Genomic DNA, 18,399 nt, shown 5'->3' with positions numbered 1-18,399 from the left:
TATTTATTTATTTGGCTCCACCAGGTCTTAGTTGCAGCATTTGTTGTTGTTCAGTTGCTAAGCCGTGTCTCACTCTTCTCAACTCCATGGGCTGCAGCATGCCAGGCTCCTCTGTCCTTCAGCATCTCCTGGAGTTTGCTCAGATTCATGTCCATTGAGTTGGCGATGCTATCGAACCATCTCATCCTCTGCTGCCCTCTTCTCCTTTTGCATTTGATTTTCCCCAGCATCAAGGTCTTTCTAGTTCTCTGACCAGGGACTAAACCCAGGCCGCCTGCATTGGGAGCTCGGAGTCTTAACCACTGGACCACCAAGGAAATCCTCTTTGTGTACACACTCTTAATTCTCTTGTCCTTCTCCCACCATCTTCTATACAAAACTGCAAGAAGGATCAAACCAAACTCTACCGACAGTGAGACTTTTCCTGAGCTACTGAGTAAGGCTGAGGATAAATGACTGTGTTGACAAATCTCACTTTGAATCTGTCATGATGAATCACAAGCAGGTTCTTAGCATGCCTGGCAATCCTATGGCTTCCCTGCTCAATACTGTACTTTCTTCTGCTCTCCGAAATTCCCCTTCTTGCCTCGAGTGACGACACTGCACCCTCCAACCTCCATTAGTGATATGAAAACTTGTTTTCCAGAGGAAAGAGAAGCAATCAGAAAAGAACTTCCTCATCATCCCACCAGTGCTTCTTATGATAGCAATTTCTTACAATTTCCTTTTTTCTATTTTGGTCCTTCGTGTTAAATTCATTCATGTTAAATGTCTGGTCATCCTTTCTTCTCCATTCACATCCCAAACTGTTTCGATGAAAGTACTCCTGCTGAGATAAGGCCAAACCCAATGGTCATTACTCAGCCTCTTAGCAGCATTTAACAGAGCTGTTAAATGCACTCACTCTTTGAACCCCTGTGTTGGCCTCTGGGATAGCACACTCTCCTGGTTTTCCTCCCTCTTTACTGGAGGAGCCTTTTGCTGGCTCCTCCTCCAGCCTGTTTTCCTATCTTTTCCTTTCTCTGATTACACTCCTTCTTCCATCCCTTCACCTATCTATCCTGTGCTTCTTCGTGTTTACGAATGGCCCCTCCCACCCCATCACTAAGTCTTAGGGTTCATCAATGCCCACAGCTCTCAGTAGATTCCAATGGCTCTACATTCAAAATTTGCCCCAGGGGACTTTCCAGGTGGTCCAGTGGTTAAGACTCTGGGCTCCCAATGCCCCAAGTTCGATCCCTGGTCAGGGAATAGATCCCCCACGCCACAACTAAAAATACTACATGTCGCAACTAAGCCCTGGTGTAGCCAAATAAAACACAAAAACAAAACTCTACCCCAAATCTGATCACTCGTCACCCTCCTCTGCCTTTACCACAAAGTTCAGGCCACCACTATCCTTCACCTGCACCACTGCAATAACCTCCTCACCTGTCTCCCCTTTCCAGTCTTACTCTCCTTCAATCCATTCTCCTCATAACAAAGGGTAACACATCAACCCCTGCTCCAGGCTGCCCCACGGCTGCCCCACGACTCCAATGACGGCCTTCAAAGCCACCTCTTCAGCTCTTTCCCTACTCACCGAGCTCTATCCACTCTGCCATTCTTCGCTGCACCCGTAGCAGGCTAAGCCTGTCTCCCCAGGGACATTGCACTTGCTGTTGCCTTCACTGGAACCGTCCTCCTCCCAAAGCACACTTCCTTTCTGAAGGTCACTGCCTCCAAGAGACCTCCCCCGACCTCCCTAATGAAAACAGCTCTAAACACCTGTCAATCCGCCTCCTTGTCATGTTTTCTTTTTCTTCGTAATAAGCATTGCTCTCTAAAGCTGTATAAGTATTGTTGACTTGTTTATTGTCTGCCTCTCGTCATTCAGTCCCCAGCATATTGAGCAATGCTTGGTACACAGTAAGTGCTCCATAAACCTTTGTTCTATGAAAGAAAAAAAAGGTTGGGGGGGTGGGGAGGGAAAGAAGAGAGGGAAGAAAGAGGGGAAGGATAGGCAGGGAAACAAAAAGCCTGAGAAAACAAGGTTTGGTTAAAGCCAGCTTAAATCACCGGCTCCTCCCTTCTGCATATTCCATCAATCATACTGATGGTAGCATAACAATTACAAACGGAAGAGTCTGCCAGGCCGGAGTACAAGTCCCAGCTTGACCGGTGTCAGCTTTGGCAAATTTTTATGGTGACTACATCACCACAGGGGCATTATACCATATCTGTTGTGAGGATTATATATAAAATAACATATTAAAAGTCTCTGGCATTAATTGTAAGTGCTAATCATAAGGGAGTCATTTCCACCAGTTCTTCCAGTTTTGCCATGATACATTCTCATTACCTATTTACAACCTTCAGTGTTTGCAATTTGGATCTGCTGCTTTGGGTTTTTTTTATTATTATTATTATTATTTGGCCACGCCATGCAGTATGAGATCTTAGTTCCCTGGCCAGGAATTGAACCTGTGCCCCGTCCAGTGAACTGTGGAGCCATAACCATTGGACCAGCAGGGGAGTCCTCGAACTATTTGGGGGTTTTTAGGTTGGGTTTTCTTACTTAGTTCAGTTCAGTTCAGTCGCTCAGTCATGTCCGAGTCTTTGTGACCCCATGAATCGCAGCACGCCAGGCCTCCCTGTCCATCACTATCTCCCGGAGTTCACTCAGACTCACGTCCATCGAGTCAGTGATGCCATCCAGCCATCTCATCCTCTGTCATCCCCTTTTCCTCCTGCCCCCAATCCCTCCCAGCATCAGAGTCTTTTCCAAGGAGTCAACTCTTCCCATGAGGTGGCCAAAGTACTGGAGTTTCAGCTTTAGCATCATTCCTTCCAAAGAAATCCCAGGGCTGATCTCCTTCAGAATGGACTGGTTGGATCTCCTTGCAGTCCAAGGGACTCTCAAGAGTCTTCTCCAACAGCACAGTTCAAAAGCATCAATTCTTTGGCGCTCAGCCTTCTTCACAGTCCAACTCTCTTGTAAATTTCTGGTTTGCTGTATTGTGGTCAGAAAAGGTGGCCAGTACAGTTTCAGCTTTGAAGTTATCAGAAGGTATTTCCTTCAGAGCCTAATATTTTATCAATATTTATAAATGTTTCATTAACATCAAAAAAGGTGTGGTCTCCATTTATGAGATACAAAGTTCAATAAATATCATTCGAAGGCAAGATGGAGACTTTATTGCTGCCTTCCTGGTATCCAGCAAAGGGCATGGTGCACATCATACACATTTAATAAATATTTGCTGAATGAGTGGCTAATTAATCAATCATCTTATTATCATTTAGATTCTCAATACCTTTGTACCCTTGGGTAATTTTTCTTACTTCATCTACTACAGACTGCTGAGTTATGCCACAGTTTCTTGCTACTATTATATAGTCCTTATAGCTACATATAGCTATATATATATGTATGTTTGGTTTCCCAGGGTATCTGTTTTGACTTTTTATATTTCAGGACAATATGATTTTGTGCCTAAAGCTTTATCATTGTTATATAATCAATGTAAATATACCCTATATCAGTATAAAATGAACACTTAACATTATCTATATGCTTTAATTTTATTATGCACTTATTATTTTGAATAATCAAAACATAATAATAAAATTCAAAATACCCAATAAGACCCTTCCCTGGTGGTCCACTGGCTAAGACTCCACACTTCCTAGGTAGGGGGTCTGGGTTTGATCCCTGGTCAGGGAACTATATCCTGCATGCCACAACTAAGACCCAGTGCAGCCAAATAAATAATTGTTTTAAAAAGATGCAATCATACATTTTCATAAAGGTGAAAAGCAATTTTCCTTTCCCTCTTGTCTTCCATATCTTGTTTCTCTCCTCTGAGATAACTACTGTTAACAGAATTTTGTTGATTAGCTTAATTTGAAAACATTAATTTTTTTCATAGAAGAGTTTAAAATATTTTCAGGAATTGTTCTGATCCACATATTTGGTATAATCAGTCATCTTATTGTACGCTTTCTCTTTCTTATGCCTCTTGAAACTTTATCTCCTGCTATATGGATTAAATTTTCTTTGTTTTTATCTTCTCTGGAACTTTTTAAAACATACTGCTGTTTAGTCGCTAAGTTATGTTCAACTGTTTTGCAACCCCATGGACTGTAGCCTGCCAGGCTCCTTCTTTCCATGGGATTTTCCAGGCAAGAATACTGGAATGGGCTGCCATTTCCTTCTCCAGGGGATCTTCCCAAACAAGGGATTGAACCCATGTCTCCTGCATTGGTAGGCAGGTTCTTTACCACTGAGCCACCAGAAAGCCCAACTGGCACGTTACTCTCTCATAACTCCCATTTGCTCAGTTGTCAACCAAACTTGCAAAAATCTATTCACAAGCCAAGAGGGAGGGAAAGGGGCCTTTTGTTTCAGTATTTGTGATACACAGGGCACCCTGCAGTCTTGCTACCATAGTGTGGTCCTTGGAACAGGAGCCTCAGCATCACCCAGCTGCTTTTAAGAAATGTAGACCCTCAATTAAAAAATCTACAAATAATAAATCCTGGAGAGGGTGAGGAGAAAAGGAAGCCCTCCTGCACTGTTGGTGGGAATGTAAATTAGTGAACAGTATGAGGAAGGGAGAACAGTATGAGGTTCCTCAAAATACTAAAAATAGAACCACCATATGATCCAGCAATCCCACGCCTGAACATGTATCTGGAGAAAAATACGGTTCAAAAAATGCATGCACCCCAGTGTTCACTATAGCACTGTTAACAGCAGCCATACACAGAAGCAACCTAAACGTCCATCAACAGAGGAACGGATAAAGAAGATGTGGTGCCTATATACAATGGACTATTGCTCAGCCATAAAAAGGAATGAAATAATGCCAGTTGCAGAGACATGGATAGACCTAGAGACTGTTACACAGAGGGAAGAAAATCAGAAAGAAAAAAACAAATATATAATATCTCTTATATGTGGAATCTATAAAAATGGTATAGATGAACTCATTTGAAAAGCAGAAATAGAGACACAGACGTAGAGAACAAACTTCTGGTTACGAAGGTGGGGGGGGGCACGTGGAGAATTGGGAGATTGGGATTGACATATCTACACTACTATGTATGAGACAGATAACTAATAAGCACCTATTGCATAGCACAGGGAACTCTACTCAATGCTCTTTGGTGACCTATATAGAAAGGAAATCCAAAGAAAAGAGCGATATATGTATACTTACAGCTGATTCATTTTGCTGTCCAGTAGAAACTAATGCAACATTGTAAAGCAACCATGTGCTATGCTAAGTTTCCTCAGTCGCGTCAGATTCTTTGCAACCCCGTGGACTGTAGCTTGCCAGGCTCCTCTGTCTATGGGAGTCTCCAGGCAAAAATACAGGGGTGTGTTGCCAATTCCTTTTCCAGGGGCCCTTCCGGACCCAGGGGTCAAACCCTGGGTTTAATCAAACCCAGAAGAGATCAAACCCAGGAGTTCTGTTAAGGCTCCTTCATTGGCCGGTGGGTTCTTTACCACTAGCACCTACTCCAATAAAAATTAATTAAAAAAAAAATGCAGACTCTCAGGGCTCCCTCAGCCCTGATGAGTCAGAATCTGCGTTTTAACAAGATCCCCTGGAGGTCTGTATAAAGTTAAGCTGAGAGCCATGGAGGAGCCCCTCTTGCCAAGGTCTCAGTGTGGTTCTGGCTCTGTAGCCACAGGATCTAGAGTAGCCACCGGCCCAAGTTGCTCCCCATCACATCACATTTCTGATTTCCCTCATAAAATTCAGCAAAGTCTTGGGACTTCCCTGGTGGTCCAATGGATAAGAATATGCCTTGAAATGCAGAAGCAGGTTCAATCCCTGATCGGGGCACTGAGACCCCACATGCTGCAGAGCAACTAAGCCCTCGAGCCACAGCTAGAGTCTGCGAGCTGCAATGAAAGATCCCACAAAGAGGGCTTCCCTAGTGGCTCAGTGGTAGAGAATCTGTCTGCCAATGCAGGAAATCAATCCCCGGTCCAGGAAGATCCCATGTGCCCCAGAGCAACAGCCCAGGCACCACAGCTATTGAGCCTGTGCTCAAGAGCCCAGCAAACACAACTACTGAGCCCATACGCCGCAACTACTGAAGCCTGTGCCCTAGAGTCGATGCTCCCCAACAAGAGAAGCCACCTCCATGAGAAGCCTGGGTACCTCGACTAGAGAGTAGCCCCCACTCACTACAGCTGGAGAAAAGCCTGCACAGCAAGAAAGACCCAGCACGGCCAAAAATAAATAAATAAAATTCTTTTAAAAGAGATCCCACATGCCACAACTAAGACCAGACGCAGCCAAATAAATGAAGACTTAAAAAAAAAATTTTGGAATAGTCTCTAACTTTTAGTTTACTGCCTGTCTCCCAAAGTATAACATAAGCTACGGGGAGGGACCTTGTCTGGCAAGTTTAGTGCCGGATCCACTGGGTCCAGAACTGGGCCTACCAAGAAAATTTCTTGAGACATCTCCAGAGGTGACACACACTATTATTTTAGGTATTGCTAAGAAAGAATGCTGCCTGGTATGTGATAGAACAATGCTTTCCTAGCACTTGAAATGTTGGTTGTATGCTAATTAGAAGTTCTTCCAAAAAAATCATGTTGATGCATACAAGAAAAGAAAACTGCAAGTAAAGTAAATTGGTTAAAATATTCCCCAAAGTTCTTCAAAATCTGACTCTTCTGATTTGTTTCCTGGCTGAGTCATAGATAACTGTTTTCACACACAAAACTGACTGTTGTGCCCTCAAGGGCATGGTGATGCAGCTTTTCTCAAGAGTGCTCCCCTACTGTCACCAAGATTTTCTCCCAAAGTCCTGGTGCTTTCTTTTTTAAAAGTCGTTATTTATTTATTTTTGGCTGTGCTGTGTCTCTGTTGCTGCGTGCAGACTTACCCTGGTTGCAAGTTTCTGGCTGCGGTGGCATCTCTTGTCGTGGAGCACAGGCTTATTTGCCCTGTGGCATATGGGATCTTCCCAGACCAGGGATAGAACTGGGGTCCCCTGGGGTCCCCTGCATCCCCCATAGGTGGATTCTAATCCACTGGATCACCAGGGAAGTCCTGTGGTTTCTTGTTTTACCACATGGTATCCGCAGAATCAACACCTTTACTCAGTTCAATTTGTGTTCTGCTACTTTGTTTCCATGACTTTCTAAATATATCATTAGCTTTTTCCTCTCTGCTTTAAAACACAGTGCAACCTTTTTTGAGACTTCGAAACTGAAATATAGTTGACATATAACATTGTATTAATTGTATTCTACTAATATATTTTAAGTTTACAACATAATGATTTCCTGTATATATGTATAAGGCTTCCCTGGTGGCTCAGCTGGTAAAGAATCTGGCTGCAATGTGGAAGACCTGGGTTCCATCCCTGGCTTGTGAAGATTCCCCTGGAGAAGGGAATAGCAACCCACTCCAGTATAGATGGCTTCCCTGGTCGCTCAGACAGTAAAAAAACTGCCTGCGATTCGGGTAACTCCGGTTCCATCCCTGTGTCGCGAAGATCGCCTGAAGGAGGAAATAAATAGCAAACCACTCTAGTATTCTTGCCTGGAGAATTCCATGGACAGAGGAGCCTGGAGGGCTACAGTCCATGGGGTCGCAAACAGTTGGACACAACTGAGTGATTCCATATATATACATATGTATATACTACAAAATGATTACTACTGTAAGTTTAGTTAACATCCACTACCTCACATAGTTATAATCTCTTTTCTCATTATGAGAATTTCTAAGATTCACATTCTTACAGATCTTGAGAACAGATGTGTGGTTGCCAAGAGGGAGGGGGAGGGGAGGGAAGGACTGGGAGTTTGGGATTAGCACAGGCAAACTATTATATATGGCGGGGGGGGGGGGGGGGGGAGGGATAAACAATAAGGTCCTACTATACAGCCACCTGAACCAATAAATGCTTTCTGTTTCAGTAGAGTTGAGTTTCTGTGACCTGATACATTTCTTTAAAATGGACTCTGGTCATGGCAGGCAATACGTGATTGACATCTATACTGTTGTTAATATAATTTTTAGAATTCACTCTATATATTTTCTCTTTAAAATGATTTCTGAAACTTTTATTTTGTGTTCTAACTAGGTTTATAAAAAGTATTTAGTTATGCCAAGATTTCCCCATTTTGGAGTTTTCATTTCACTTCATGTCTCGGTAAGTTAAAATATCTTTTTTAAAAAGGAGAAGAAGGAGTCACAATGGTATTTCCAAACCCTGACATTCTCAGAAATTCTGCGGCCCCTCACATGCAAAAAGAAACTTGGATACATATAAAATAATTGACTCACAACTTGTGACATAAATGTAGACGTTGTTCCTTTGTCTCCTGGGCATTGAGTGTCACAGAGAAGTCTCAGGCTTGATTGCTTTTTGTTACTTTTTAGGAAGATTTTTCTTTTTTTTTTTTTTTTTTAATTTGGGGTATAGGCTTCCCTATGACTCAGCAGGTGAAAGAGTCCCCCTGCAGGTTCAATCCCTGGGGCATGGAGATCCCCTGGAGGATGGAAATGGCAACCCATTTCAGTATTTTTGCCTGGAGAATCCCACGGACAGAGCAGCATGACGGGCTACACAGTCCACAGGCCCACAAAGAGTTGGACACGACTAAGTGATTAAGCACACAGGATAGTTGCTTTACGATGTTGGGTTAGTTTCTCTGTACAACAAAGTGAATCAGCTATGTGTATACAGCTATATTCGAGAATCAGCTATATTTGAGATCCCCGGTGGCTCAGCGGTAAAGAATCTGCCTGCCAATGCAGGAGATGCCAGTTCGATCCCTGGGTCAGGAAGATCCCCTAGAGGAGGGCATCACTACCCACTCCAGTATTCTTGCCTGGAGAATCCCCATGGACACAGGAGCCTGGCGGGCTACAGTGTATGGGATCACAGAGTCAGACAAGGCTAAAGCAACGGAGCACATCACAGCACGATATTTGCAGTGAAGTAAGTTCTGAAAGAGATGGGAATACCAGACCACCTGACCTGCCTCTTGAGAAATCTGTATGCAGGCCAGGAAGCAACAGTTAGAACTGGACATGGAACAACAGACTGGCTCCAAATAGGAAAAGGAGTACGTCAAGGCTGTATATTGTCACCCTGCTTATTTAACTTCTATGCAGAGTACATCATGAGAAACACTGGGCTGGAAGAAACACAAGCTGGAATCAAGATTGCTGGGAGAAATATCAATAACCTCAGAAATGCAGATGACACCACCCTTATGGCAGAAAGTGAAGAGGAACTAAAAGGCCTCTTGATGAAAGTGAAAGAAGAGAGTGAAAAAGTTGGCTTCAAGCTCAACATTCAGAAAACAAAGATCATGGCATCCAGTCCCATCAATCCATGGAAAATAGATGGGGAAACAATGGAAACAGTGTCAGACTTTATTTTGGGGGGCTCCAAAATCACTGCAGATGGTGATTGCAGCCATGAAATTAAAAGACGCTTACTCCTTGGAAGGAAAGTTATGATCAACCTAGACAGTATATTAAAAAGCAGAGACATTACTTTGCTGACTAAGGTCCGTCTAGTCAAGGCTATGGTTTTTCCAGTGGTCATGTATGGATGTGAGAGTTGGACTGTGAAGAAGGCTGAGCACTGAAGAATTGATGCTTTTGAACTGTGGTGTTGGAGAAGACCCTTGGATTGCAAGGAGATACAACCAGTCCATTCTGAAGGAGATCAGCCCTGGGAATTCTTTGGAGGGAATGATGCTGAAGCTGAAACTCCAGTACTTTGGCCACCTCATGGGAAGTGTTGACTCCTTGGAAAAGACTCTGATGCTGGGAGGGATTGGGGGCAGGAGGAGAAGGGGACGACAGAGGATGAGATGGCTGGATGGCATCACGGACTCGATGAACGTGAGTCTGAGTGAACTCTGGGAAGTTGGTGATGGACAGGGAGGCCTGGCGTGCTGCGATTCATGGGGTCGCAAAGAGTCGAACGTGACTGAGCGACTGAACTGAACTGAAGTAAGTCTAGGAAGCCTTTTAACTTTGCTGAGATGTATTCTTTAATTCAGATATTTAGTCAGGATGAATCTGGGTTCAGTTCACGTTAAAAAGAATATAATTTTATATATTTATTTATTTACTTTGAGTTGTGCTGAGTCTTTGGTCCTGCAAGGGCTTTTCTCTAGTTGGGGCAATCCAGGGCTACTTTCCAGTTGCAGTCCACAGACATCTCATTGCAGTGGCTTCTCTTGTTGCGGAGCATGGGCTCGAGGGGATTCAGGCTTCAGCAGTTGCGGTTCCTGGGCTCTAGAGCACAGGCTCAATAGTGGTGGTGCACGGGCTTAGCTACTCTGCAGCCTGTGCCATCTTCCCAGACCAGGGATCAAACCCCGAGTCTCCTGGCATTGACAGGCAGATTCTTTATTACTCAGCCACCAGGGAAGCCCCTGTTCACTTTCAATACTTTGCCTGGGATACAGTACACCCTCCAGCCCAGTAACTTAAGTGGCACCACACCCTGGAGAGACTTCCCAGCACAGATCTGTCACTTGTGATGTCACTCCCACCAGTTCTGTTCTTATCTTTGGGAGCAGCTGGTTTCCTGACCTTCCGCCTCTGTTCTCTCACTCCTGTTCCCTTACAGTTTTTGTTGCTGGTCCTCTTTCCTAATCTTCCGGTCCTTTACTTGTGCATTTTGCTCAAGTTAAGCCTTAGTATCCCTCACCAGCTCTGTCCCACCTTCAGTCCCGTTCTTTAGTGCTTCTCACATGGACTTTGGCTATCTTTGTACATTTTGAGTTTCCAGGCAATTCTCTGTCTCTCCCAAAAGAGAACCACTGATGCCTTTTCATCTCAGCCTTTTGTTTCTTAAAGTACTCTGCTCCTACTTTTAGTGAAAACCTTCCTGAAAATTCCTTTCAAATACTACAGTAAATATTTCTCAAGAATTCTGTTTCTTTCTTTCAGTCTTCAGGAAAATATGCCCTTCCTTCATTTTGATGAAATTTTTCAGAATCCCTATAATGTTTTTAACATTATTTCATGCACACAAAATTTCACAAAATGTAATATAAATAAATACCTGTAAACCACACAACTTTTCTTTTTTTTCTCTTTACTTATCCTGAAAAGCAGAATCATCTCTCAGACTCAGGACTGATGACCTTGTAGACAAATATTCAGCTTGCTCTCATCCCTGTTCCCAGTCCACTGGAACAATGGCTACAGTGGGAACACCTGCCAGGCAGGCGTCACAGCTTCTCTGGTGGCTCAACATCACTTCCAGTGACTCAGCAGAAACACTGGTCATTCATCTGCCTCTACTTTCCAGTGCTTGCGCTTCTTCCTCCTGTACTGTTATATATATATATATTTGGATATGCTGTGGCATGCAGGGTCTTGTTCCCTGATCAGGGATTGAACCCAGAGTCCCTGCATTGAGAGACTGGAGTCTTAGCCACTGGACCACCAGGAAGTCCCTTTCTTCCTATGGTTTCTGTTTATTTATGGATGCAGCTGCTTCGTGGCTTCTGTTCACTCCCTGCTTTCATACTGTCCTCAGTTTCTTTTATACTTTTCTTAGTTCTGGGCCACCCCTCTGTCTGATGACTCTCAGGTTGTCTGTAGCCAACTTTCTCAAGAATGAAGATCCAATTTGTTAATCAGTCATCATTCAGTGAGGGTACCTCTCTCTGTTGGGCAGAGTTCTTACCTTCGGCAATCATACAGGTCTCTGGTTTCACGTCTGATTTTGGGTCGCCTACATTTTCTTGGATCAATCAGCTGTGGCCTAGATGACAGGATCTCTGTGAGTCAGCTATTGCTGTGTTACAAAAAAATCCCACAAAGTCTTCAGTTCAGTTCAGTCAGTTCAGTCGCTCAGTTGTGTCCGACTCTTGCAAGCCCAAACAAATCTTTGTCCATCGAGTCCGTGATGCCATCCAGCCGTCTCATCCTCTGTCATCCCCTTCTCCTCCTGCTCCCAGTCCCTCCCAGCATCAGAGTCTTTTCCAAGGAGTCAACTCTTCGTATGAGGTGGCCAAAGTATTTGAGTTTCAGCTTTAGCATCAGTCCTTCCAATGAACACCCAGGACTGATCTCCTTCGGAATGGACTGGTTGGATCTCCTTGCAGTCCAAGGGACTCTCAAGAGTCTTCTCCAACACCACAGTTCAAAAGCATCAATTCTTCGGTGCTCAGCTTTCTTCACAGTCCAACTCTCACGTCCATACATGACCACTGGAAAAATCATAGCCTTGACTAGACGGACCTTTGTTGGCAAAGTAATGTCTCTGCTTTTTAATATACTGTCTAGGTTGATCATAACTTTCCTTCCAAGGAGTAAGCGTCTTTTAATTTCATGGCTGCAATCACCATCTGCAGTGGTTTTGGAGCCCAAAAAATAAAGTCTGACACTGTTTCCACTGTATTAGTGGCCTACAAATATAAGCATTTATTTTACTCATTCATGTATGGATGCACTGGAGGTCCGCTGACGTAGGCTGGGATCTGTTCAGGGCTTTTTCTTTGTATCTTACACCCTCCTTTGACCAGCGGAGGTCCTTCTAAAGGGAGAATCCACAGCTAGGGCTTAATGGATTCTGTGTCAAAAAAGACTCTTTAGGGAATTTCAGTGGTTAGGACTCCAAACTTTCACTGCCGAGGGCCCAGGTTCAATCCTTGGTCAGGAAACTAAGATCTAGCAAGCTGCACAACATCCCCTCACCCCCAAAATCTACAGAGTCAATGTAATCTCTATCAAATTACCAATGGCACTTTTCACAGAACTAGAACAAACAAATCTTAAAATATCTATGTAGAGACAAAAGACCCTGAATAGCCAAAGTAATCCTGAGAAAGAAAAATGAAGGAGGAAGAATCAGGCTCCCTGACTTCAGACTTTACAACAAAGCTACAGTCATCAAAACACTATGGTACTGACACAAAAATGGGAATATAGATCAATGGAACAGGATAGAAAGCCTAGAAATAAACCCATACATCTATGGTCAATTAACCTATGACTAAGCAGGAAAGACTATACAATGTAGGAAAGACAGTCTCTCCCGTAAATGCTGCTGGGAAAATTGGACAGCTCCATGTAAAAAAAAAAGAAACTAGAACATTCGTTAGCACCACACACAAGAATAAACTCAAAATGGATTAAAGAGCTAAATATAAGATGGAATACGTAAAACTCTGAGAGGAAAACACAGGCAGAACACTCTGACATAAATTACAGCAATAACTTTTCCAAACCATCTCCTAGAGTAATGGAAATAAAAATAAAAATTAATAAATGGGACCTAATTAAACTCAAAAGCTTTTGCACAGCACAGGAAACCACAAACAAAACAAAAAGACAACCCACAGAATGGGGGAAAAAAATTGCAGACAACGCGACCAACAAGAGTCTAATTTCCAAAATTTATGAACAGCTCATGAGGCTAAATATCAAAAAACAAACAACCCAATCAAAAAATGGGCAGAAGACCTAAACAGTTATTTCCCAGAAGAAGACATACAGATAGCCCAGAGGCACATGAAAAGATGCTCAATATCATTATTAGAGAAATGCAAATCAAAACTACAATGAGGTATCACCTCACACCAGTAAGAATGGCCACCACCAAAAAATCCACAAATAGGACTTCCCTGGCAGTCCAGTGGTTAAGACTCTATACCTCCACTGCAAGGGGCATGGGCTTGATCCCTGGAATGAGAACTAAAATCCCACAAGTCTGGAGAAGGAAATGGCAATCCACTCCATTACTCTTGCCTGGAGAATCCCTTGGACAGAAGAGGCTGGCAGGCTACAGTTCATGGAGTTGCAGAGTCAGACATGACTGAGCAACTGACACACAAACAAAATTGAGGAGATACTTGATGGCTCAAGTGTATACTTTATCTACTCTCCCATTTCCTGCAGGAAGCAGAATGGGGCAGGCAGGACCTGGGAGGCAGGATGGCTCGCCCCCACTCCTTCCATCCTTCCTGGAAGTCTTCGGCCCTCAGTGCCCGCAACAGCTGGCCTTGGGCAAATAAAAGACTAAGTTGTTTACTGGCAAAAAAAAAAAATCCCACAAGTCAAGGAACAGGGGAGGGGAGGAGACTTAGTCTCTCCATCTCTTCACTGTTCTTTCCTCTGGATTTTCTTCACTCTCCAGCAGGCAGGCAACAATATGCCACTGGCGACTCCAACAGCACAACCACATCAGGAATTCTTTGACCTCAGATCTCCAAAAAGAAGAACCAGAAATAGATTCCAATGGGACTGGCCTAGATCAAGGGGCCATCACTGAATCAAACAACGGAGACCAGGGGGATGGAGGCTTAAAAAATGAGACTTCAGTGGAGAGCCCACCTGGGAGACACAGGTGATGGCTTCGACAGCAGGAGGGTTTGATAAACAGACACTGACAAGAAGACTCTATACATGGACATCACCAGATGGTCAATACCAAAATCAGGTTGATTATATTCTTTTCAGTCAATAATAGAGAAGCTCTATGCAGTCAGCAAAAACAAGACTGGGAGTGGACTGAGGCTCAGATCATGAACTCTTTATTGCAAAATTCAGACTGAAATTGAAGAAAGTAGGGAAAACCACTAGACCATTCAGTTCAGTTCAGTTCAGTTGCTCAGTCTTGTCTGACTCTTTGCGACCGCATCGACTGTAGCACGCCAGGCCACCCTGTCCATCACCAACTTCTGGAGTTTACCCAAACTCATGTCTATTGAGTCAGAGATACAATCCAACCATCTCATCTTTTGTCATCCCCTTCTCCTCCTGCCTTCAATCTTTCCCAGCATCAGGGTCTTTTCCAATGAGTCAGCTCTTCGCATCAGGTGGCCAAAGTATTGGAGTTTCAGCTTCAACATCAGTCCTTCCAATGAACATTCAGGACTGATTTCCTTTAGGATGGACTGATTGGATCTCCTTGCAGTCCAAGGGACTCTCAAGAGTCTTCTCCAACACCACAGTTCAAAAGCATCAATTCTTTAGCGCTCAGCTTCCTTTATAGTCCAACTCTCACATCCATATATAACTACTGGTAAAACCATAGCCTTGACTAGATGGACCTTTGATGGCAAAGTAATGTCTCTGCTTTCTAATATGCTGTTTAGGTTGGTCATAACTTTTCTTCTAAGGAGTAAGCATCTTTTCATTTCATGGCTGCAGTCATCATCTGCAGTGATTTTGGAGTCCAGAAAATAAAATCTCTCACTATTTGCTATGAAGTGATGGGACCAGATGCCATGATCTTTGTTTTCTGAATGTTTTCTGAGTGAAAAAGCATTAAGCCAACTTTTTCACTCTCCTCTTTTACTTTCATCAAGAGGCTCTTCAGTTCTTCTTCACTTTCTGCCATAAGGGTGGTATCATCTGCATATCTGAGGTTACTGCTATTTCTCCTAGCAATCTTGATTCCTTGTGCTTGAAGCTTGTGCTTCATCCAGCCCAGGATTTCTCATGATGTACTCTGCATAGAAGTTAAATAAGCAGAGTGACAATATACAGCCTCCTTTTCCTATTTGGAACCAGTCTGTTGTTCCATGTCCAGTTCTAACTGTTGCTCCTTGACCTGCATACAGATTTCTCAAGAGGCAGGCCAGGTGGTCTGGTATTCCCATCTCTTGAAGAATTTTCCACAGTTTATTGTCATCTACAATAAACTTTGGCTTTGGCATAGTCAATAAAGCAGAAATAGATGTTTTTCTGGAACTCTCTTGCTTTTTTATGATCCAGTGGGTGTTGACAATTTGATCTCTGGTTCCTCTGCCTTTTCTAAAACCAGCTTGAACATCCGGAAGTTCATGGTTCACATACTACTGAAGCCTGGCTTGGAGAATTTTGAGCATTACTTTGCTAGTATGTGAGATGAGTGCAGTTGTGTGGTAGTTTGAGCATTCTTCGGCAATGGACAATGCCAAAGAATGCCAAAGACCATTCAGGTATGGCCTAAATCAAATCCCTCACGATTATACTGTGGACGTGACAAACAGATTCAAGGGATTAGACCTGATAGAGTCCCTGAAGAACTATGGACAAAGGTTTGTGACGTTGTACAGGAGGCAGTGTTCAAGACCATTCCAAAGAAAAAGAAATACAAGAAGGCAAAATGGTTGTCTGAGGAGGGCTTACAAATAGCTGAGAAAAGAAGAGAAGTTAAAGGCAAAGGAGAAAAGGAAAGAAAGATATACTCATCTGAATGCAGAGTTCCAGTCATTAGCTAGGAGAGATAAGAAAGCCTTCCTCAGTGATCAAGGCAAAGAAACAGGAAACTAATAGAATGTTTTGTTTGGGAAAGGCTAGAGATCTCTTCAGGAAAATTAGAGATACCAAGGAAATATTGCATGCAAAGAGGGGCAATAAAGGATAGAAACTGTATGGACCTAACAGAAGCAGAAGATATTAAGAAGAGGTGGCAAGAATACGCAGAAGAACTATACAAAAAAGATTTTCATGACCCAGGTAGTCATGATGGTGTCATCACTCACCTAGAGCCAGACATCCTGGAATGTGAAGTCAAGTGGGCCTTAGGAAGCATCACTATGAACAAAGCTAGTGGAGGTCATGGAGCTCCAGTCGAGCTATTTCAAATCCTCAAAGATGATGCTGTGAAAGTACTGCACTCAATATGCCAGCAAATTTGGAAAACTCAGCAGTGGCCATTGGACTGGAAAAGGTCAGTTTTCATTCCAATCCCAAAGAAAGGCAGTGCCAAAGAAAGTTCAAACTACCACACAATTGCACTCATCTCACGTACTAGCAAAGTAATGCTCAAAATTCTTCAAGCCATGCTTCAACAGTACGTGAACCATGAACTTCCAGATGTTCAAGCTGGATTTAGAAAAGGCAGAGGAACCAAAAATCAAGTTGCCAACACCTACTGGATCATCAAAAAAGCAAGAGAGTTCCAAGAAAACATCTACTTCTGCTTTATTGACTATGCCAAAGCCTTTGACTGTGTGGATCACAATGAACTGTGGAAAATTCTTCAAGAGATGGGAATACCAGACCATCTTATCTGCCTCCTAAGAAATCTGGATGCAGGTCAAGAAGCAACAGTTAGAACTGGTCATGGAACAACAGACTGGTTCCAAATCAGGAAAGGAGTATGTCAAGGCTGTAGATTGTCACCCTGCTTATTTAACTTCTATGCAGAGTACATCATGAGAAACACTGGGCTGGAAGAAACACAAGCTGGAATCAAGATTGCTGGGAGAAATATCAATAACCTCAGATATGCAGATGACACCACCCTTATGGCAGAAAGTGAAGAAGAACTAAAGAGCCTCTTGATGAAAATGAAAGAGGAGAGTGAAAAAGTTAGCTTAAAACTCAACATTCAGAAAACTAAGACCATGGCATCTGGTCCTATCACTTCATGGCAAATAGATGGGGAAACAGTGGAAACAGTGAGAGATTTCATTTTGGGGGGCTCCAAAATCACTGCAGATGGCGATTGCAGCCATGAAATTAAAAGACGCTTGCTCCTTGGAAGAAAAGCTATGACCAACCTAGACAGCATATTAAAAAGCAGAGACGTTACTTTGCCAACAAAGGTCCGTCTAGTCAAAGCTATGGTTTTTCCAGTAGTCAGGTACAGATGTGAGAGTTGGACTATAATGAAAGCTGAGTGCCAAAGAATTGATGCTTTTGAACTGTTGTGTTGGAAAAGACTCTTGAGAGTCCCTTGGACTGCAAGGAGATCAAACCAGTCAATCCTAAAGAAATCAGTCCTGAATGTTCATTGGAAGGACTGATGCTGAAGCTGAAGCTGATACTTTGGCCACCTGATGTGGAGAACTGACTTACTGGAAAAGACCCTGATGCTGGGAAAGATTGAAGGCAGGAGGAGAAGGGGATGACAAAAGATGAGATGGTTGGATGGCATTACTGACTCAATGGACATGAGTTTGAGCAAGCTCCAGGAGTTTGTAATGGACAGGGAGGCCTGGCGTGCTACAGTCTATGGGGTCACAGAGTTAGACACTGTGGGACTGAAGTGAACTGACAAGAAGAAACAGAAAAAACACCACCATCTTCTTGATTTCTTTCCAGGAGGAAGCTTCTCTGTGGGGCTAAGAAGCAATGAGGCTACCACACATTGGCTTAGTGTGTTCTTTGTTACAAAATTCTTCTCACCCTCACCCCTTTTTCTTTTGGCTGCATCACATGGCATGTAGGATTATAGTTCCCCAACCAGGGACTGAACCCGAGCCCCTGGCAGTGAGAGTGCAGAATCCTAACCACTGGACCACCAGGGAATTCCCTATTTAATCCTCACCACCAGCCCAAGAGCCCAGGAGCATCACTATGCCCTCTATACAGATGAGGCAACTGAGATTTAGAGACATTAAGGGGCTTGGGTAAGTCACAAAGCAGGTAAGGAGCTGACGGAGGGTCTGTGGAGAGGTGT

This window comes from Budorcas taxicolor, chromosome 19, assembly GCF_023091745.1.
Source record: "Budorcas taxicolor isolate Tak-1 chromosome 19, Takin1.1, whole genome shotgun sequence".
NCBI classification, from domain to species: domain Eukaryota; kingdom Metazoa; phylum Chordata; class Mammalia; order Artiodactyla; family Bovidae; genus Budorcas; species Budorcas taxicolor.
Note: the sequence above shows the minus strand (reverse complement) of the source record.